Source organism: Manacus vitellinus, unplaced genomic scaffold, assembly GCF_001715985.3.
Source record: "Manacus vitellinus isolate BGI_N305 unplaced genomic scaffold, ASM171598v3 scaffold_2_pilon, whole genome shotgun sequence".
Lineage (NCBI taxonomy): Eukaryota > Metazoa > Chordata > Aves > Passeriformes > Pipridae > Manacus > Manacus vitellinus.
Genome location: NW_021940208.1, coordinates 35,556,055 through 35,579,892, shown reverse-complemented (window position 1 = coordinate 35,579,892; position 23,838 = coordinate 35,556,055). Strand labels below are relative to the sequence as shown.

The 23,838-nt window shown below is 37.6% G+C and overlaps 1 protein-coding gene across 1 annotated transcript in view; it reads left to right on the top strand.

The window, feature by feature from the left end:
* The first annotated feature begins 1,601 nt into the window (after positions 1-1,601).
* Positions 1,602-23,838, top strand: part of DACH1 (dachshund family transcription factor 1) — a 341,631-nt gene continuing 319,394 nt past the window's right edge. Inside the window, exon 1 of the mRNA XM_018071320.2 lies at positions 1,602-1,638. The gene's annotated coding sequence lies outside the window, so the exon portion shown is untranslated. The remainder of the gene's footprint in view (positions 1,639-23,838) is intronic.

The following is a 23,838-nucleotide window of genomic DNA, read 5'->3' as shown; positions in this document are numbered from 1 at the left end:
ATAGTCCTGTTGCTTCAATAGCCTACATGCATCTTTTAAACCAAGCATGTGCAATGTATATTTGGAAGAATCAGTTGACATCTTTGCTAGGAAGCTGGCTTGCTGTATACTTTCTTGCTTTTGCAAGGACAATTTGAAAGCATTGAAAAAATGCTTTAGATTGAGTGCTTTAAATTAACACTTGTTGCATAAAATAGATTAATGATGCATTTTTTAATGCCTCATGCATTTAATGCAATCTTAGTGTTTTTGTGAGCATTCTTTCATAGTAATTAGTTTTAGGAAATTAGGACAAAATCTTTGCAGGAATGAGTATCAGAGTTCGGTATAACCTGTGGCTTCATGCCGTCTCCTGGGATTTTTTGTATTCATTTTTATAGCGCAGACGCAGCCTATCTCTTTGAAGGGAAAACGCATTTCCAAGATGTGTGCCATGGTTGTCGCTTGTTACAATTTAGTTCTGATACTCACAGGTAGTTTGGTGGGAAGGAATTGTCTTCTGTTTCCTTAAATTTTTGCTTAAGAGCTAAAAAAAGAAAGAAAAAAGGGCATGGGGAGAAGAAAATACCTTAGGTGGTATTAAGTATATAATAAGGATTGATACAAGTGAAAAGTCATATGTTCTCTTTTTTTTTTTCCAAAAAATATATTTCTCTCTTAGCTTATCAGAACAGTTTGTACAACATAAGTGATACACAGTATTTTGTTATTTCCCTGTCTGTATCTACCACTAAAGGCTAATTTCATGATTCTGTTGTCTATTTCATCATAATGTCGTTCTAATTCAAAGCAGGATCGGTTGGTTTTGGTTTTGGTTTGTTAGGGATTTTTTTGAGCCGATACTCAATAGCTTTTAAAGGGCAGGTTAAAAAATAAACATGAAATGCTAATAAAATATTATGTCTTACATTACTGGATATTATAGATGGCTTGTGATTCTACTGACTCTCCTTGAAATTAGTTTGCTGCTGAAATATGATGTTAAAAATGTCAGTAATAGAAAACGAAGCTCATGCTACAGTAAGTTACAGTTTAAAGTATAGCTATGTATAAAATACATTTTTGAGAAACTATGAGAAAAATGTATTAGAAATACTAATTTACTAGCATATATCTGTTTCAGGAGCGTACATGCAAATCATGTAAGGGAGGAGTCATAATATTTCCTGGGCAGGGCATCAGTGAGGTTTTTAGTCGACATGTTTGGGTACAGCCACAGCTGTTGGATTGGCTTAAGGCCACCTCAAGGTACAACAGGTGGGACATGGCTAAGAATCAATAAACCTTCAACAGATTTTACTGTTCAGAGCTTCTCTGGCATTATCTCATCTCAATAGAGTGACTCAAAGGGTGGAATTTGTCTTGAGAAGCAGCAGCCCACCTCCATAGTATGTAGATGTCAGGTTTGCACACTGAGAAGGCAGTGTGTTCAAAGACCCTGAACAATTTCTTTGTTACCCTTCCTCTGCTCTTTGAATCTGTTTAGTCGACCCAGAAGGCGTGTGGTCCCACATGGATGGATTTGTGTTGCTCAGCTGAGTGGTCAGACACAACCCATCATCATTCTGGCCTCATTCCAATGAAGTTCAGACTAGTACACGGTGGATGGGATGTGGTGTTAAAACGCAGCACTTTCAGGTAAATTGAAGGAGTGGAGCCTCCATTGCCTTTAGCTCTCTGCTGCTGAGCCTGTGCTAATGTGGGTCTGCCAAGTATAGGTTTCATCTCTTCTGGTGATCCTTTTTGTGGTTTTGTCTTGTGTCTTATTTTACATGTCTTATTACTTAGATTAGGAAAATACAGTGATGTCATAAGAGGTAATAAAATAATAATTATGAAATGCATTGTGAAGCATAGATGTAGTCAGAAGTATTCCAAAGTATGACTACATGAGCAAAACATTTTGACATTAAAGGAGAGAAGGATGTCGTTAGTTAAAACTGCTGGCATAGTTATGTGATAAGGTCATCTGCTCTTTGGTGTGCCAGCCAATGAGAGAAAACTATTTAATTTTTAGAGGTGAAAAATACAGAGTCAACTATTTCTAAATACTGTTTTGTGAAATTGTGTTTCACCCCCATAAGTGGTTTTCTGTGTAGAAGGTGTGCTCTAAACAGGATGGGTCTATCTTTTCAGCTTGGCTAATTGCTTCCTTTCAGAAATCCAGAATGCATGCAGATCTGAACTTGTAGCCAGGAAAAAGTGCTGCCATGCTTCAAAGTGCCAAGGACCTCAGGGGACAAAAACTTGACCTGGTTTTATGAAACCACAGAATTACATTTATACAAGTTAGCCCATGGGAAAAGAATGAACTGATCCCAATTCATTTCTAGATTCTGGGGCCTTATGGGTCACATTTGAATTCTCTTCTACACCTGTTTTTCTTCTAAATTTTTCTGAGGACATTTTTAGAAACATACTTTACATTAGGTATGGGTCATATGCCTAATATTTAACAGTTCAGTATTCTAATTCTTTAAAATGTCTAATGGTTTCTCAATATAATTAAGCTATAAAAAGTTTCAATTATAGAATTTGTTTGGTATGGGCTAAATCCTCAAGCCATGAACTCTTCCCAGGGCTTAGTAAGTAAGGCTTTGTTTTCCTGCATGTGAAATAGAGCAGGCAGTGACTGTAGTCAGTACATTGTGTATGGGCTGGAGAAAAGAGAGCAGCTCTGCAGATGGGTCGTTAGGCTGTTCAATTGGAACATGGCTCAAGGTTCAAAAACCTGTGGCTCAAGCGTTACCCGGTGAGACAGTTTCCAAGAAGACTCTCAAGACTCCATTCTTCCTTCCTCCAAAATGACCTTTCTCTTTCCCTCAATTAGACTAAAAATTTGGGTTTTGGGAAATCTTGGTTCATGCCATGTCTTGGAATCAATTAAAGTGATGAGTAGGTGCTACCATGGTTTTCCTCTTTCAATACTTTGGTTTGAACTAGAAACCTAAATACCCTAGGGTGAGTGCTTACCTTTCCCTGGTGAGGTGGTATGGTATTTATGGTGTCCAAGTGTTCCTGCTGGTGTAGTGCCAGGTTGGACTATGACAGCTAAGTTGAAATAGGGGGCCCTAAGGACAGGGAAGTGTTCCTTAGTTCATATACTTGTAGGGTTACATTAAAATTAGAATTAGCTTGCATTTTGATTTATTTAACAAACTGAGTGTTCTGTTCAGCTTGAGTTTGCCTCAGCAATTACTATCCCACAGAGACTCTGCAAACCTTCCAGGCTTCGCTTTCACCTTCTTTTCCTGTTCTCAGTCAGTCTTTCCCATCCCTGAAATGTATTTTCAGTGCTGAAACTGGCATTAAGTGCCTTCGTAGGTCTACCTGTTTCTAGTGAATGAGTGACAGATTTGGATACTACTAGTCCAGTATAGATGCTTTTCCCTTTAACACCATCTTAACACTTTAGATCGAGTGAACAGCTCAGCTGATGATCCCTGGCTGTAGGCTTTTTGCTCATCAATGTGGATGGATGTAGGAGAGGAGGCTAGTTCCTAGATTGTACTCCTTTTATTTGCTTGGGCAAAAAAGGATTGGTAGGGGACAAATGGGTGTAACGATGTTACCAAAAAGTAAGAAGATACTTACTTACTCTGGTTGGTTGTTTTTCATACTAGTGAATTTTTCCATACAGATTGTATTAAGCCTTTCATGACTTTGCCAGTCTGGATAATCAAATGCCCTGCATCATTGTAGGGCATCATCTTTGACTGACAGAGTGAAGGGCAGGTCTTCTAAATGGTGATTACTTATCACTATTATGTATTTATTATAAATGTGTACATCATGTCCCTTTCTAATTCACCTCAAAGTGGTCATATTGATCCCTAAGCTCTTTTTTTTTGTCTTTCTCTAAGTCAGCCTTATGCTTTTAGCAATTCAGCTTTGTTGATACCATCAACAGGTTTGACTGCTATGTGATGTTGATATCCTAAGTGGGTAGAAGGGGACATTTTTTTCCAAGACACAGAGAATGGTTTTGTTCCCACCTGATTTTTAATGGAAGGTAGGGAAGTCCAGTTGCATTTAGGGGCTTAAACATTTTTCATATGTGCTTGGCTTTTCCTTTGCAGTTCTGTTGTTCATAAGTTGGGTAGAAGATGCATTAATTTTGCTGTATCCAGAATAAGTATAGATGAGTCTAGTCTAAGGCTTTTGGCTTATCAGTAAAATGTTTTGGCTGGTTTCTGATTTTGGTAGTAAATAAGGGAAATCTTTAAGATCATCCTTCATTGTGATTGAAATGTTTGTCTTAAATTTTCTTTGCATCTAAACCAGAGAGGAAAAAAATCCTTTGTTATCTTTTTGATTCATAGAACAACAACTCAGAATGAAGGAACAAATTCAGATCTTTGAAAATTTAAACTCTTCCTTTCCCTTTCCTCTTCTTCTATTTATTTTCTTCTCCTCACACACCTCTCTGGATTTTGGAGAAAATGAAGATGAAAATCTGCAATTCTTCATGGAAACCCTATTTTATTAGGCATTGTGGAAACTTTAGATATAGAGGATTCTTAGTGGAAGCAGTTGCTAACCCTAGCAGAAGCAGTAGGGACAAGAGCCCTGAGGCTATAGGGTTGGGAACATGCTGAAGAGTAGCATAGTGAAGAGGCAGAAGTGAAAGGCTGTTTGACAGCATGTTAAAGCAAATTTATCTGGTGTTAGTCACATGCAACCTTACAAGTTTACATATGTATGATCAAATTTTCAGTCTTTGGGTCACAACTGTGTCCTTTCCCTTCGCTTAGTAAGGCTGTGTTTAGATTAGTGCCTGGGAAGGCAAAGAAGTCTTGTTGCCTATAGCGTGTCGGTAGGGTGATTTAGAGGAATAAAATTATGCAGGTCCTTAAATGTTAGCAGTATTGGTACTTGAGTTTTCATAAGCTGGAGTTTTGCAGATAGCAGCAACCAAGTGTAGGAGCGATCAAAGAACATTATTTGTAATCAAACTGTGAGTTAGGTGTTATAAAACAACTGCTGGGTGCTTGTGTGCATGTGAAATTTGCTTACCCGAGTAATCCCATTGATTTAAATGAGAGCATTCATGTGACGAAAACAAGTTCAATGTGAGAATGTTTGGAAGATGGTGACCTTAGAAATGAACAGTCGTCTTTGGAAGGATTCAAAGGGTGGTTATTAAAACTTAAGACTGAGAGTTGCTGTTTGAAGGCAGAAATGGCTAGAAGGTGTTCGAGGAACTCACCTGCCAAATAATAATGCATTTCAATGACGCTGGGTAACTCTGCCTCAACTTTCTCGTACTCTTTTTTGGGGGGATGGGGGAAGGGATGGAAAGGAGGGTGAGAGAGGGACGGTGACAGCAAGGCTGTTTGTTTTTCCCGAAAGTTGTTTGTGATTTCAGGTACTCATGGGAAATCTCTTGATCAGATTCACATCTGTTCCTGTCAAAGTGGGTGCTAAGATACCGGTCACCCAGCAACCATGTCCAAGAGGGAATTGGGCCGATAATAACTTCAAAAAGGAATGACAGATGCTAGATTAGGATGAAAGACAAAACGCATGAAAAATGAGCTTGTTAGAATAAAAAAATTGTTCAAGCACCTTCATGCAAATTAAATGAATATCGAACATTTGCATGCAGTAATTTCTACTTTTTCTGTTGATTGAGAAGAAATAAAGATGGTACATATAAAAACATAAATGTAATTTTTTTTTTTTGCACCAATTAACATACAAAGCAGTATCTTTCTTCTAAAAATGAGATTAGCCACCTGGGTGCTTGGCTGTATCCCACATATGTCACAACATTTTTGTAATATGTGTGCTTCTGTTGAAGGAACACCTTATCTAATTCTCTGCAGCAAAACAAACAAGGAAGCGACCTTATAGTAATTTTAAAATACTTTAGGTTAGCATGGGTCTATTTTTTTTCAGCTGCGGTTTTCAGAGCTGAATTATTTCCTGCTGTCCTTGAATTCAATAGGTATAATGTGCATTAATAAAAGATCACATAAGATGAGTTCAGACCAAATGCTAAGGTTTCCTATTGACTGGTCAAACAATACATATTTTAATACATCATGTCTGTCAGGATAACGTAAAAAAGAAATAGTCACTTTTCCATGCCTATGCATTAAGATAATTTAAATAATCTAACAATTTTATTATTGAAATGTTCATATAACAGTCAGAATTTGGAAAAGAATGATAAAATGTTCTGATTGAGAAAGGACTCTGTGTCTTGGTTTAGCAATGTCTAATGTGGTCACGTACAGAAATTGATTTTCTTCAGAAATTAATTAATTTTTCATATCGCCCTAAGCTGCAGTTAAAAAGAGTGCATACTTGTCTGTTTTTTCCAGAAATATTGCCTAATCATATTAATACCATTGCCCCAAGGATGAAAAGATAATTGTACAAATGCATTTGGAAATATGTATCACTGAGTATTTATGATTAAATTATGCAAATGACCCAGCTCTCATCCTTTCCAGACCCAGATTGTCTAATTAGGATTGATATGCTGAATAGATGTTCCAGAATTTGAATACAAGCATGTCCAAAGAGCAGAAAATTGGAAATGACAAGGCTGAAATGCTAAGAAAAGTGTCTTTCCCTTTTATACTTTACTAATGTGGTGTTAGCAGTTGCAGTTTTTCCTTTGGCTATATTGTGTGACTCATGTGTCCTACAAGAAATAAGTCAGGAAAGAAAAATCAACTTTCATAAATAGCATTACTTTGTTCTGGACTTATTTATCTTTAAAAGTCTGCTAGTCATTCCTCTCCCCTTTAAAGCTTTGTATCCTTCATGTTAAAATAATGATGTATTCCACATAAATTACTTCTTAATTTGGAGCACTGTTGTTTGTAGCTTGTCTCCAGCTGCCAGCTGCTGGTGCAAGATATTTAGCTCATCAGCTTCTCATATATTCAGATGAGATTTACACACCTAACAATTTTGAGTTTGGTGGGGGGGTTTTTGGGTTCTTATTTTATTTGAATTCACAATTCCTTAACGTAACAACCTTTTTCCTTTTTTTTAAAGAAGAGAACTGATGTCTCATTAAGCTTGTTTGTAGACATTCTGAGTTGGAATAATAGCTATCAACACTCTACAGCATTTAAATCCTTCTTCTTCAGTGGACTGGTTGTTCATTTGTCGCTCTTGGGAAGCTGGGAGAAGAGCTCGCTTAGGAGCAAGGAGGAGTAGCGAACTGTCAGTACTTCAGCCATTGTTAGCAGCGGGAGTCGCTCCCTCTGAACTCTGTTGGCTCCTGCTACCCATCTGCGGGATGATGGATTGCTATGTTTAATACATTTCAGCTTTTGTCTGTCATAGTGTGGATAGACAGCGCTATCAATGATTTCAGCAGTGATTAGAGAGCTGGTTGTATCCACTGCTATTGGGCAGGCACCTCCCAGGAATGTCTGATGTAGGAACTCCTTGGTACTCTTGCCATGCAAATGACTTGCTTGGCTAACTTGAGGTGGTTTTAAACACCTACCAAAGACTGCTGGGAAATACTAAATCTGCACAGCCCTCCTGGAACAAAATTCAGACACCCTGCAAATACGCTGGAACCAACTATAAACGCTCATCCTAAGCCCAGCGAAAAATGCTTCGTGCTTTTGGTAGGTGGGGGTGGGAGCAGGGATGCATTCAGGGGATGTGTGATGTCAGTGATGCTTGGCCCATCTGTACTTAAGTGCTTGGCTACTGGTGAAATGGTAGGAGCGCAAGGGTTGCGTTGAAGCAATGAGATACGACATGACATGTGTCATACAAGGATTTGCTAAGCCGTGGGTGCTTTGTGATTCATGAGTCCACAGGCTGAATGATTTCAGCCACCAGAGAAGTCGCTGTACACCAGCACAACATATGCCCTGAAGTATCTTCTAATAATTATAAAATGGTGCAGTGGACATATAAATTGGAAAAAAAGATAATTGTCTCATATACATTACTTTAAACAAGCGGATATATATTGTTTTCATTATTATCATGTTAATTTTCCACTTAGAAAAAAATATTATTTAAAATCTTGTGTGATAATACAGTATTGTATTATAAACAAACAGATAATTATGCTTGCTAAAGCATATAATAACTGGCTTTAAAAGATGCTTGACCCAGTTTTCTTGATTTGGACCGTTGCCCACCATGACAGGCCAGGCTGAGGATAACTTTCACTTAATTTTGAACTGTGAGAGGAAGGGAAGTTAAATCAGAAGATATTAATCATCCTTGATTTAGCTTTCTTAGTAGAAAATTTAATTTACAGAACCAGAAGAAGGAGTCACTACTAAAAACTACCATTAGCAAAAGTGGTAGCCGGGCTTAAATGTGTTTTCTTTACCCCTACTTCACTCTATATTCACTTGACTGTGGCATTGTTTGCCTTTTAAAAATTTCTTTCCCTTTGGTTATACCAGTGTTCAACTTCAGTGGCTTTGCTTATAGGCAGTGGTATGTAATTTCTCTGTTGTGCTTGCTGGAAATCTGAGCTCCATAGCACAGTCGTGGGATGCCATTTTTATTCCTTTTTAAGAGGATCCAGGCAGTGGCAATGCTCATAGGGAGGAGTGTTCATGCTAATTAAAAGCTGGAGTTTACCTTTAAAAAAAAATTGGCAATTTGCCTGGGAGAAAATTCTGTCTTCAGTCACCATTTTTAATCTACTTGGCTGTTGGGAGTTATCTTCACTTTAAGAGTTGTCTGTTTTTAAAAGTTGTCTGGATGTTGAAATAGTTTCTTTGACATTGTTCCTAAGTGCTCACTTGCCATATATGATGATCAGAGGATCTGAGGGCTCTGTGGAAAAGAGTATCAGTAATAAGGAGGGAATAATCTTGACATTTACGGCCGTCAGCTTTTCTCAGTTTAGGCTCCTTTTGTTACCAATATGTGGCTGGGAAACAAGGAAACTTGAAGCATACTTTACAAATTTAAGAGAAAAGTTAAAGAAGTAATATATTCACATGTTTGTATATAAATATATTTAAACATAAACAAGTGTAACACACTAAGCCTTTCCTAATACTTTTTTCTCCTTTCAAAGAAATATCATTTGGCTAGGGGTTGTTCTTCTGCAGAGATCAATATCTGGAGCATTCTTACACAGAGGAAGTAACAGCAACTTGAAAGTTAATGAAAAACAAGTGTTAAATAAATCCATATATTAGTAGGTGATGTGTTAATAAATGTATCACATAAATATGATAGGTAAAGGAATCAGAAAAGTGGTTCCTTAAACAGATAAAAGTCTCTGTTGTTTATATTCCTTCTATAGAGGTAAGGCTGTGATTTACAGCCTTCTTTGATAGCAGGACTGGTTTAGATAATTTTGTCTCTCTTCTGTTTCCTCCAGGCACCACGACCGCATTCCTGTACAGCAGTGTGTGACCATTTTCGGCACAGGATCAGGTCTAGGTTGAAAATGCTGTCTACTTCCCCCCTTCTTCTCCCCCTCCCTCCCTCCACTCCCCTACTTCACTTTCATTATTATATTTATTAATCCTCATCTGTTTTGGGAAAACAGTTCATCCCGTGTTTTCATCAGCAGTTGTGCTTTTACAAGTGAATGGGCAATGGAGACAGAAAGGAGTGATGGTGGTGGAAGGAGGGGTGGAAACCGCGCCTTCAATTTTATGTATTATCATCCTGTGTGCCATGAAATTTTCCTGCAACCTAAAAGCAGTGCCCAGGTCCTGGCCTGGGAGATGAACTGTGGATTACGCAGTGGTTTTAACACTTTGTTTGAAAGGAGGAAACAAGAGGGGAGGTCAGCTCTAATGAAGAAAGAAGTAAAATCTTGGAAAGAAAAATGTATGAATACAATGGAAACCACTTTCCTCTCTTGGAAATCTGCTTTACTAACTCTTTTAGCTGGCCTACTGTGTATTGCAAAACAAGTGGGGTGGCTGGCTGAGGTAGATGGTTGATTTCAGCCTTTGGATGCTCCCTCTGGCCATGTTCTGCTGACAGAGAAACTGAGATGTGACTGTGCACCATCCTCCATGGCCTTCATATCTTGGCTTGTTCAGGGAGAGGAAACCCACTTGTTACAGAGCATCCTCTACTCCCTGGGAGGTGCTGCACAGTGGAACCCTGAAACTTAGGTCGAGCCTAAGTCTGTTGGTGGAGTGAAAGCCCTAAATTATTCTGCTTTTTTGAGTGGACTTACATCACTCATGCCTCTTGCTTCCTTTGGGACTTTTTTTTCCCATTAATGGCATAATGTTAGTACAGAAAGCACCTCCTATAGCTGTGCAGGATCAGTCAGTGTCACTTGAACCTCTGGGTTCTGATACAGTATTAAATTACTGACTACTGTTTTACTGTGAGGACCTAGTTTACAACAGTCCTGCCAAATGATGATGGAAATATTGCACTGTCTGGAAGAAAAACTAGGCTTTAATAACCTGTGCACTTGTCACAGGCGATGTCAATAAAATTATACTAGTTTGCACTTCTCTAAGAATTTTATTATTATTAATTTGGTGGTATATAATATTGTCATCTTGATACAGAAAGTTAAGCAGTTAAGCCCCTTAGAGCTCAAAATATTATTATTTTTATTATAGTTAATATATAATTATTATATATTATTATTAATATTCATTATTATTAATAATATTACTTATTGTTATTAATATTAGTATTAAATCTATTTTAAACAGCAGTTGATTTCTTCAGCAGCTTTTTGCAGATGTGAGTGAAACACATCTGAAGCAACAAGATCCTTGTCTACCCAGAAACAGTGGGAAACTCAAAATTTCCCTGGATGGGCATGGTTTTAGCAAAACTTCACTCTGTTCAGAATGGTCTGACTTCACTGTAAACTGGGTTCCACTGTGCTAATCCTCTTGGAATGCAGCAATTATCACCTACCGTATAGGTGTTAAGTGCTGAATTTCAAAGGGATTATCACTTTCCTCCTTCTGTGGCTAAACTAGAAAAGTTGTTAGTACTTCTAAAGGGGAGGGACGAGGGAAAGAAAAAAAATCTCTCTTGTTTTCTTTCTGTGGTTGCCTTCAGTCTGGCTAAAGCAGAGCAAGCTGGGTTTTGCTACAGCTAGTTACTTTGGGTTTGATCTTCTAGAATTCTAAAGGCATGTGTTTCCATCCCCTCTGCCTGAAATACCCCTCTTTTGTGGAAAGAAGTAAATATAACAGCCATTCAGAACAAGACCCGAAAGTTATGTAGGTGGACAAAATTATATAGGAAAACCAAAGTTCACTGTATCCTTAAAGTATGTTTTCATTATCTGGAAACTTTTGTCACACTAAGTATGTAGCAGTACTTCAGATCTTCAACAATCTGTAGAAGTTGGTATCTTTTCAGTGTAAAAAAATAATTGATGGCTTTACTGATTTTGCAGACAGAGCATTGGAAATGATCCGAAGACTATTTTTGTGCATATGCTTTTTCCATGTACCTACTCTTTAACTGACATACTAATATTTTGTTCTTCCACTAGCTCTATCTACAATACATGTAATACTAATTTCAGATGATTGTTGGATAAAGTGGGATTAGTGTCCGTAACCCCTCTTCCCCTTTTTTTTATCCATGCCTAAGAATCTCTCGTACGCGGCTACTTCTGTAAGTGCTTGCTTCTGCAATCTTCATCTTCTGTGCACTGTTGTCTGGGTACATAATGGGCAATGAAAGCAGAGCAGAACCCGACTACCCTAACAGTGCACCCTGGAGACCACGCAGCAGCCACAGGCGGCGTGAACTAAATGGGGAGTGGTAGTTAGGGAGAGGGCATTCACATCTGGGGAAGGATTTAAGATGTTATAAGTGAGAGAAGTGGTTAATAATGGGCAAGAGAGGGCTGCCTTATTTGTGAGGCTGCAAAATAACCAAAAGAGGCTTTTAGAGAAGGCAGCATTTGGAATTTTATCGATGATGTGAATAGAAGGCTTCGTGGAGGGAGGGGTGTAGATACCAAGTTGAAAGATTGGCTTCTAGCCTGTTATTTTTATTTTCACTATCACTATTGGGATGAAGAATGATAACTTCTGTCAGAAGCATTTGGTCTAGAGCTGGATTTCTCAGAGTTAAGAATTTAAAGTTGTAGTGCTGGAAAATGGGTTAGAAAACATGGCAGTTTGTTCACAGTCAAATCACAGAAATTCATGAGTTCCAGAATTAAGCTTTATCGTGGTGGTTAAATAGCATTTTCCAGGGATTGCCGCAGAACATTTCAATAAATGATGAAAATTTTCTTATATTTAATAAAATATTTCAGATATTATAACAGTGCTCTAAATACGAGATAATTTATCTTGGTGCTGGTAGGGTTAATTCCGATTACAAGAATTTGTAAGATACATGCAATCCATTTTTTTTTTTTGAAAGAAGACATAAGAAATTGTGGTTCAGTTCTAAAGCTAACAATATTTTCCTGGGAATAACAATCTCCTCCTTAAATGATGTGAAACGATTTGGCAGAAGAACATATTCTGCTAAACTTAGGAAGTTGTAAAAATGAGTATTCTTAATTTTTAATGAATTTCTGAAATATTAATTCATTTAGTCCATTTTTGATGGCAGTAATGGTTTGTAGATTTTATGGGGTATTTTGAACTCTAAGGGGCTTAACTGCTTAACTTTCTGTATCAAGATGACAATATTATATACCACCAAATGTCCACAGTGGAGAGAAGGTACTTTGTATTGTTGAAAGTGATGTTCATTAAGGTCTGCTGTGCATGCAAAGAAGGCAGTATTTATGTTGATAGGGCTTTAACACAGGCTGGATGCCAAGAGTCACCATAGGACACAGCTACTTGTTTTAGGAAGTTGGGAGCACCTTACCATTGTAGGGTGTCCCATTATTTGGCTTGTGAGTTCTGGCATTTTCTCTAATCTGATTTCATCATAATTTGCGTACGTGTTGTATGGAATTTCATGCTATAGAAATAACTTTACAGCTTTTGTGTGAAAAAACTAGGACATTTTAAAGTAGCACATTTCTTCCATTTGTTTTGCTGCCTCTGTAGTGTAATGATCCCAATACCAAAGAACTACAGCTCCTCCTTTGTCAGCAGGATTTATGATAATGTCTTGCTGTTTTTGTAAATTATGTAACACAGACTGTTCCTTCTTTGTTATATAGTGAAATTTAGTAGGTTGTTTTAATTGTTTGATTAATTTTTTTTTCCTTTGGCATTTGTCTACACTGAAATCTAGTGTCTGAGATTTACTAGGATGAACAATCGAGAAGAGCGTCTTTTGTCTGAATTTCTGAAGATGTCAGGAGGTTTAGGAACGTTTGTGATAAGTCTTTTGTTTTGTGAAGTCTAGAATTGGGTGTGCAATCCTGTATGAAAGGTGTCGAGCATTGCTCTATGTTTTAAAAAACATCAGCACATTTTTTAACAGGAACAAACGCCAGTTTTTCATATAGCACTGAATATTCAGTAGCTTTTAGTGGTTCACATTTTTTGTTGCTATGCTAATAATGTTTTAAACACTCTACTGCATGGGATACCTAGATTAGAGATTGCTTTGGTCTTTATGGTGCAGTGAATGTGGAGGCAATAGCAAGATGCTCATAGACCAGGTATTACCCTGCTGTCAAAAACAAATAGTTTCCTTACAAAGATGCCAATACCCATTTACTAAAGCACTTGCATTACTTGCTGCACATGATGATTTGGAATGTAAAAGAGTTAAAGGGTAGGACCTCTACCTTCCTGCATTGTCAATGAAAGTGCATTTTTCATAACTCTTTGGGGTAGAGATGAGAGACTCAACCAAAAATGGTTCCACTAGTCTGTTTCCATTTTGCAAAGGACTTGAAAATTAGGCAAATACAAAATTGAGCTATTTTTTGAATATTTTATAGATTTTTTCTTACCTAATTTTGTTTACTTAGTTAGGTATACCCTATATGCCTCTTGTTCAAAGGCTGATCATGGGATAATATTTTTGAAAAAGACGCCTGTAATTCTCTAGCTGCTGTGTATGGATTTAACGGGGATTTCATGGATGAGACTGAGCAGCCCAGGTCTACATTTTCTAGGTTTCTTTTTCTGTCAGGTCAATATTAAAACAGTGCCCGAGCAACTACTCCTCAGAAGCTTTCAAAGAAAAGCTGGGTTTATGATTTCAGCATATCCTGTATTTAAAATGATCAAGACCCCTGTTGGGATTATTGGTCACTGAAATTATTAATTATGTTAATGAAAAATCCAAATCTATATAGCTACCATATTTTACGTTTGTAGACACCATCTATATTTTTTACTGCCTTACCTCCCCTCCCTTCCCGAAGTTGTGTTTCTCACTGAATACTTTGAGTTACTTTACTGATTTAGCATTTGCTGTGACTGCAAGCAAGACCTCAGATGAAAACATGGAGATCTGGCCTTTCACTTCCAAGCTGAACTACATAAGAACATACTTGTTGAGCTGCTATAATGTATATTTAATTATAAAAGGTATTTAGTTGCTTGGGTTTTTTTGTTTAATTATACTGCTAAGAAGCCCTTTAAACTCTTTTTATATGTGTAGATACAGAGAGGGAGAGAAATTCAAGTCAATAAAGTTATAATTATTATCTTTCCCCTTTGCCATTACTATTGTGATTATTTTATTATCACTACTCTGAGATGGTGGTTCATGTTTTGAAAGAATGACTTCTTTAAGCTATTGACTGACGAAATAGTGAAAAGTACGTTTTCTTTCCCTCTGTTTCTGCCCAAGATATTCTGTTTATCCAGTTTTTTTAGAATGTATTGGGCTTGGAAGTAATTTAGAGGATTGTGAGGACAGGTGTATTGATAAGATTTATTGCATCTGTACATAAATGGAGTTAAAACACGATAAAAGTAATTTTGCACTTGTTTCTGGCACAACTAGTGAACTCAGATGTATGTAGAAACCTGAAATGGATGAACTGAGCGGGCACAGATGATAGAGTTAAAAATTATATAGCTGGATTATTTTGATTAAGCATCTCAGACATCATGCTCCTGTCATACTAGATGTATGGACTATCAATATGGGCAGTTGCTAAGCTTCAAGTGTGTTTTACTGCACGTGAATGTGGACATCTCCTTATTGAGCATTCTATAGTGAACTAATATTCTCAAAGTCCTAGAATGTTAAGATTGTGTTTGCTTTTCTTATATGAGGCACCAGTCTGGGTGTCAGAACTGAAAGCTGTAAGAATTGTAGTTATCTCAGATACCAGTTTAAATAATATTTTGTCTGTATTTGTAGCCATTGTTGAAAATAGATGTTGTAAGAAAGATAAATATTAAGCCTGCACTACTGTTTAGTGAATAATTCTGCAGCTTCATGGTTGCTTTTTAAAATCTAGATAGTATTTTGATTGTTGGTTTTAATAGAAATCTTTTCTGTTGCCACTGCAAATCTGTGTCTACAGACGTTCTTATGAAACAACTCATAATCAAATGCTTCTTTTTATTTTCAACATAATTATGTTGTATACTAGTTACTGCTCTGGAAACGTGTCATATTTGGAAGTTGGTTTCCAGAAGAATAGATTCATGTCTAAATGAGCTTGTACTTGAGGCTTTTACTAGTTTCAAAGAGCTTTGTTACATTTGTATCTCTGGTAGCTGTTTTTTTTAAGACTTCAAAATGCTTTTGTCTTACCAAGTGCCATTCTCTGATATCTTATAAGCCATTTGAAATGGAGCATGCGGTTTAGATCAGCTACAATGAATTTCCTTGGATAAGTGAGTATTTCTGTGAATCTTAAAATGCTCTTCACTCTGCCATTTTTGGTTCTACTGCCATTTTTTCTCAAGATTATCAGAACAGAAATAATTACTTCCACCCCTTCTTAAAGATGTTGGAGTTCAAATATGAAAGCAGTTCAAAAAGGAATTTTCCTATGCACACATTTAATCATTCAGATCCAAATATGAAACATTTTAAAAATTTGGTAAGAAGTTCCAAATATTTTCCTGCATCTTAATCCAGATAATTGCAAATATAAAATAAACTATGATTATTATTTTTTCAAGCTAAAAATAATTTTCACTAATAAGGTTCTGAACTATGAAATAAAAAATTGGTAATTTTTAAGGCATCTAATGTACTTTTTCGTACAATTTTGGGCTTAAATATATTCGTTCAACATTATGCCTTTTTCCTCATTATGGCAGCACACTAAAATCATTGTTAACTCTTTCTTTGTTCAGGCTGGCTTAGTTAGGGCTGGTTCCTAGGGTGTGTAGGCAAGTACCCTTAGTGTAATATGGGATGTACACAAAGGTGCATATGATTTTGTTCTCTTTGTTATGCTCTATCACTTTCCAGATAATACCACGAACTCATTCCATGTTTCAAAGCCTGTTAGTTAACTTTTCTCATTTTGTTTCAGTGTGCGCAGCTCATCATAGGTAACATCATATCAACATGACTCTTTTTCACTAATTTTCTGAAGCTAGTTCAGGTCTCTTGCTCAGGGAATTTGCTAGTTAGAGATGTTTTTTCGGAGGTAGTGTTGTTGCTCATGAAACTGCTGAAATTACTTAAAAGAAGAAATTACAAACAAGGCACTGGATGTTCTGCATTCATGAAAAGTAGTGAGACTCATTTGTGTATGAACAAGCAGTCAGGAAAGACAGGTTAAGACACCTTATACCTTTAATGCCAGAAGGAAGATAGTGAGTAAATGAATGGCCTGTCTGTGTAATACAGATTTAGGATTTCTGCTTTAAGTTTGGTAATAATTTGTACTTAAAGAAATATTTCAGAAGAGTAATCAAACTTTTCTCAGATTTAAGGTAATTAGGATTCTTCAGGTCTCAGTCTAAGTTTGTTTAGTCTCTACCTTCTGTTATGTTGATGCTTTTTGTTTGTTTGTTTGTTTGCTTATTTTTTTCCCACTTCTACATTTGCTTACTACATGCTTATCAGCTGCTTACATTATTGAAATTTTGTTTCCTGGGTAGGTACTTTCAGATCTTCACTCCTTCTCTTTGATAAGTTAAATAGCTTGAGCTCATTAAATCTTTCACTGCCTTTTTTTTTTTTCCCTTTGCAGTCCCTTTTTTCTTTCAGATGTTCATTGTGAGTAACATTTATTTTGCCCTTGTTTATACTTGAACAGCCTAGTTGTTTTTGGTAAATGATGATGGTGTTTAGTGGAACTCTACAGATGTAACAAAAATCGAAATTTTGGTGGAGCAAAGAGAGCTTTGTTAATACTACTATTGCTACAGGAACAGGGGTGGGACTCCTCAGAATGAGCAGACTTGTGTTAGTTTTGCTGGGTTAACAGCAGTTAAGAGCAGTAAAAACTGAACTCTAACATAAGCAAGCATTTACCTTAATACTCTCTAAAAGCAGATCTGTTCAGTAAGATGATGATATTTTCCAAGTGATTTCTTGGAGTGATACTGTCGTTTAAGAATTGGTATTTGTTAAGGCAGGATGCTTTTAAGGTGGTGTGTACTATGTGAAGAGATTTTGTTGGGTTTTATTCTTCAGAAAAATCAGGGTCCAATAATATGAGTAATTACCAGAATGGCTTTTACTGAAAATCTGTTTGAAGACTATTTTGAATAGTTCCTGTTTCCAGAGTCAAAAAGGAAGTGATTGGAGATAGGGACATTAAGTACAGACAACACCACATTAGCAGGTCTGATCCTTTAACTATACTACACTCATGCTCTGAGGTACAATATCTTATGACTTTTCAGGATCAAACAGCATTGAAGGACCAGTGTTCAAAAGAAAAAAAAAAGCGCTTTTAATCTTTAGTTTGATAGCAAATAGGTCTATTAAATGTTAAACAGTGTGAGATAAAATACATGATTAAGGACTATTGACTACAGCTAGAGTAACCCAACAGTTAATTGAGATTGTTGAATCAAGCTCAAGGAATAGTTCAATAATAGAGCATTTTATGAAATTAATGGGAAAAAAAGTAAGAAAGCATCTGACCGATGCATGACATTCTGAAATGACAAGCTGCATAGAGTCTGTAAGCAAATTGCAGGAAAGAGTAGACTTTGGCTAAGCAATATCTGGACACAATCATGTGGCAAGTGCTCTAGTACAACTCTGCTTAAGCAGGGAGGTTGAACCATATGACCCACTGTGGTCCCTTTCAACATTAGCTGTTCTGTGATTCAGTGATTATGTAATATGTTTATGCCATTCAGATATGTTTATGATGACAGTTATCTTAAAAGATACTAAGATTATATTTGTTAATATTTTTCACTTTTATAAAGTATTACAGAATTAGAATTTCTTATTAAATTTCTGTTTTGTTTATATAGCTTCCTTCTGGTATTTGTTATGTTTTTGAGGTGTTGGCTTTTATTAAAGACAGCAAAGGATCTTGTGACATTTCTGAGATGTAGGAACAGGGGAAGGATTATAACTATAAAACATTAAGATCTGTATCTCTGAATTTTGGTCCATTAATGGTGTCCTTTGGAGAGGGGCTGTCTATTCATCGGTTTGTGTAGTCTGACATGACTAAATGCAACCATTAAGTTAACAGTTTTCAAATGGAGAGCACAGGATATGTGTAGGTCCTTTCTGGTTTTGCGTGAGCACAAGGAGCATCTCCTTCATTCCATGAAGGTTAGCCAATGTGACACTCATCTGCAAAAAGGTCATAAGAAGGATCTGGGGAGGTACAGGCCTGTCAGCCTGACCTTGGTTGTAGGAAGGCTATGGAACAGCTCATCTTGGGTGCCATCATGGGCATGTATAGGACAACTAGGTGATCGGGCCCATCCAGAACAATTCTAGAAAAGACAGGTCCTGCTTGACCAACCTAATCCCTTTTTTTGATCAGGTGACCCGTCTGGTGGATGAGGGAAAGTCTGTGGAAGATGTCTACCTAGACTTTAGTAAAGCCTTTGATACTGTCTCATACATCGTTTTCCTGGAGAAGCTGGCAGCCCATGCCTTGGAGAGGTGCACTCTCTGCTGGGTTAAGAACTGTTTGGATGGCCAGGCCCAGAGAGGGGTGGTGAAGGGATGTTGCATCCAGTTTGTGACCAGTCACCAGTGGTGTCCCCCAGGAATCAGTATTGGGTCCAGTCCGGTTTAATATCTTTATCCATGCTTTGGATGAGGGGATGGAGTGCACCGTCAGTAAGTTTGCAGACAACACTAAGTTGGGCAGGGGTGTTAATCTGCTGGAGGGTAGGAAGGCTTTGCAGAGGAATCTGGACAGGCTGGACCAATGGGCCGAGACTGCACTTGGGTCACAACAACCCCAGGCAGTGCTACAGACTTAGGGAACAATGTCTGGAAAGCTGTCCAGTGGAGAAGGACCTGGGGGTGCTAGTTGACAGTGGCTGAACATGAGCCCAGGTGGCCAGGAAGGCCAATGGCATCCTGGCTTGTATCAGCAATAGTGTGGCCAGAAGGACCAGGACGGTGATTTTCCCTCTGTACTTGGCACTGGTGAGGCCACACCTCGAGTGCTGTGTCTGGTTCTGGGCCCCTCACTACAAGAAAGACATTAAAGTGCTGGAGTGTGTCCAGAGAAGGGCAATGGAGCTGGTGAAGGGTCTAGAGGGTAAGTCCTGTAGGAGCAGCTGAGGGAGCTGGGGTTGTTTAGCCTGGAGAAAAGGAGGCTCAAGGAAGACATTACCAGTCTCTAAAACTCCCTGAAGGAAGGTTGTAACCTGATGGGAGTCCGTCTCTTGTCCCAGGCAACTAGTGACAGGACAAGAGGACATAGCCTCAAGCTGCACCAAGGTAGCTTCAAGTTAGACATAAGGAAGAATTTCTTCATGGATAGAGTGGATAAGCATTGGAATGGGCTTCCTAGGGAGGTGGTGGAGTCATGATCCCTGGAAGTGTTCAAGAAACAACTGGATGTGGCTCTTGGTTCTATGGTTTAGTTTATAAGATGTTGTTCAGTCAAAGGCTGGACTTACTGATCTTGGAGGCCTTTTTCAACCTTAATGATTCTATGATTTTATGTTGTTTGTGGAATATAAAGCTGGACTGTTCACTTATTCTGGAATAACTACACTTACTTTGCTTAGTATTTGTGCATCAGTACCTTGAGTTGCACCACTGTATTGCTTTTTGATAGCATATCTGGTGATGAACAGCAGCCAACCTTGTAGGAAGCTACTGTTCTTAGCCCAAGTAGCTCTTTCAGCTCCTACAGTACAGGTCTTATTCCCGACAAAACATGATTGTTACTGATTCACATACTTCATTTCCTGCCAGAGTTAATAGTTATTAGAGGCAGCTGGGAGGAATGTTCTGTTCAGGTCCTCAGTGGGCTTTATAAAAGAGCTGTACTTCAGGTTCAGACTTAAAATGGGCACATTTATTTGAATGAAAGCAATCTGAATAGGGTCATAGAAAAGGGGTTACAGATTATGCTGTATTCTTTTTTTCTACAGGTGAAAGCTATGTGTTGAAGGCAAGACTCTCAAACTCCCAACTCTTTAGGCTAGCTTTACAGTCTACCTGACATGCAATTTCAAGAAAAATAAGAAAGATTAGGAAAAAATCTTGGGGTTTTCAGGGATGGGTTTTTTTTTTAACTCTGAAGTCAGGGTCTTGTAATTTCTTGAAGAGCCAGTCCCCCAGAGATAATGGGACAAGCGAGTCACATGCTCGAGAAGTCTGCTTTCCTAGTCCAGAAATACACAAAAATTTGTGGTTCTTTTGAAACTTAGGCTTTTGTATTAGTGACAGCACCCATGAAAAAATTAGCCACTATTAGGGTATGGTTTCACAGCATAAGTGTAACTGTAGCAGGAGCCAGTAATTTTGCCAACATTTGTAACAGGAGCAGTGGAGGTCTTGACAGTGTGGTCTAGAAGCTTTAGTATTGTCCCTTTAAAAGCCTGTACCAAGCATCATAGTTGCCAGTTCCTGATGCAGGCAGTGCAGCAGTGTCTTCGCTAATATTCTCACCTATGCAAGCTAAATTAAAAGTGAGATGAATGCTCTGATATAACCACATTTTCATTTTATGTAGATCAAGACAGGCTGCAACACATTTCTGCTAGACAAGGTTAAGAACTCTCCGCTGTCCCTGAACAACAGTGTTCTAATTAAACAGGAATATGGTAAGCAGGTTGTTTCCCTGCTCAGACCAGCTGAAAATTAAACCTTTTTTTTTTTTCCCTTTTTGGAAAGACTAGTTTCCAGTTGGACCAATTATTCAAAAATGTCTTGCTACATGGCACAAATTTTAGTGCCTAGAGGCACTGTGAAGGAAGGAGTGGCAGTGCATGGCTTGGGACAGAGGAGGAGGAGGAAGACCACACTGTAAATTGGTGGCCTCAGTGTAGAAGAACTTGAGCTGCTGTAGAAGCACATACCTAGATTTGAATAGTTTTAGGTAGCTATATTGCAGTTATGGTGTTTTTTTGGCTTCTTTTTTAGAGAGAAAAACCCTCTTTGAACAGATTTAGTGGAACACCATTCCTGAACATAGTCTCTTAGGTCTAACGAATGTTTAACAACTTTTTACTATTCAGATTGAGAAATCAAGGTAAGGTAACTGCTAATTAACTTTCAAACAACATAGGAAAATATTAGCTGTTGAAAATCAACTACACTAGACTTATAAGATTCCAGTTCTGAGGAAACTAACTTTTTTTTTTTTAAGGATGGAAAGGTAGGAAAGGTAGTCTAGACAATTGGCATTTATTCACCAGAGCTGAGACTTTTTAGTATTAGGGGTAAAAAAAGATTTGTTGTTGTTTAAAAAAGAAAAATCACCAACAATGCTGAGCAGTTTTTTGCCATTTGAATCATGGCAAAGTTTCAGCCTAGCTCTAACCAACATACTGAGGTGCACCAGGATATGTGATGAAGGAAATTGCTTCAAGACATGTGAAATGTATTAAGAGTCCTTCTACAATGTCAGAGGAGTAATGACGTTTTGAGAAGCAGGAAACATATCAGAAATTGATACCCCTAGGAGTACTTCATTTTAACCCAATCTTTGATTTTTACACCAGTCTTTGTTTTTTCCATATAAGGAATCAAGGAGAAGACACTGATCATGAGCAATATTTCTTAGAATATTTTTTTACTCCTTGAGCTGTAATTAGCTGTAGAATTAAGCTGTTAGTAGAAGATAGGCGTTCATACAATGCATCTCCTTATTCGCTCGCTGTTACCTCGTTGGAACAATAGCTGTGAAGCCAACCCAAAGTGTGTGCTCATAAGTGGAAGATGGTACTGATGCTTCAGTGGTTTACAGGCTCAGAAAATCTCTGAGTCACATGTTTCATGAGGTTTATGAATCCTGTAGTCTTTGTCTGTGCATAGGGGCCCCCAGCCTCCTGGACATAAACCGAATTGCAGGAGCTGTTTGTTGATGCCTGATGACCTGGGCAGAAATGGGAGGCTCTTGGTGTCTCAAGTGTGTCAGTTTCCTTTGGGTTCAATTATTTCTTCATCCAAAAGTATGGATTCTTTTTTTTAAATTGTATTTATTTTTAGGAAAAAATGGTCCTTCTGTTTTCATATTTTCATTTCATTGTCCAGTCAGATGTGTTTACCATGTCAGGAATTAAGTTTTTTCAAATAAAATTTTTAGATGTGAACTAAGATAGTGGCTACATGTTACTGTTTACCTGGCTGCTATTTAAATGGTTCCCTTCCCTACTCCTGATTCTGTCCTGTGAATTACATTGATTCAGTACTTTCTTTAGCTGTCTAAACTCCTGCAGTGACATAATTGTATTTAAAAAGAAAACACATGACATCAAAACAAAATCCAAACCCAACCAACCCAACACTTTTCAGACTTTTAGAGTTTTTTGTTGTTTTTTTCCCCATTTGTTTCATGCATTTGACTTTGTAACACAACCAGCCAAACTGCTGAGCTAATGTGATTTATAGCAAGGGACAAGAACCTTTAGATGAGTGAGAACTGGAAGTAAAGGGAAGGAATGATGGAGAAATATATGGAAAACCTCCTATAATTGATCTGCTACTGACAGAATAGTGACATGTAGCAACAGCTTAAATGTCTAAAATAACACAAAAGATGTGCAGAACAAATTTTTATGGCATGTTTTCTTATTCTTCACCTTCAGAGTAATAACAAATCTGTGGTTACTATCACATTGATGTTTAGCTTTATGAAGTGGCTGTAATTTGGAAATTCTGAAAATCTTAACGGCTTCTAATATTTTAAACCTTTGTGATAACAGTGGAGAAAGCATTAAATGTACTGTATCCAAAGAATATCATATTTTATTTTAAAACTTACAGTTTCTTTTTCTTCACTTCTTTTAGCTATTGTATGACACATACAGCAGCACTAATTTTGAAAATGTGGGTATATTTGTCCAAATAAAAATGTTATTTTAAGAACACATGCAAATAAAAGTTTATTACTAAGGTACAGTAGAAATTCAGGGTTAAGTATCTGAAGGAATAAGGTTTTGTAGGTTGACAAGGGGAGATCTTCCAGTCACTCATCTCAGACCAAGAAGATAAAAGACTTGTACATGGAGAAGTTACTTTCAAGTAAGCTAACATATCATTTTAATGCTCCAGACTAACTTGCTGTTTGGAATTGTAGGACATGATTCAATTGCATAAACACAGGCATCTAGATGCATTTGAAAGGCCCTAGGGTATCTTATCTGTTTTACAGCTGCTGTTCAGAGGAGTGCAAGTCTTTCCCAGGTCCTTTGTCAAGTCTGCCAGCTTGTCTGCATGTCTTGGATACTTCAGGGCATCGCAGAGGCAACAGGCTCCTATATTCAGACAGTCAATCAAACTTGTAGGGAAAAATTCAACTCTGGCTTCAGTCACCAAGATTTAGTCAATGGCAGTTCAGTTGGTGCAGTCAAAGGAGGACTCATTATTTTAAAGCAGACACCTACGTTTACTCTGCTGAATAGCTTTCTAGCC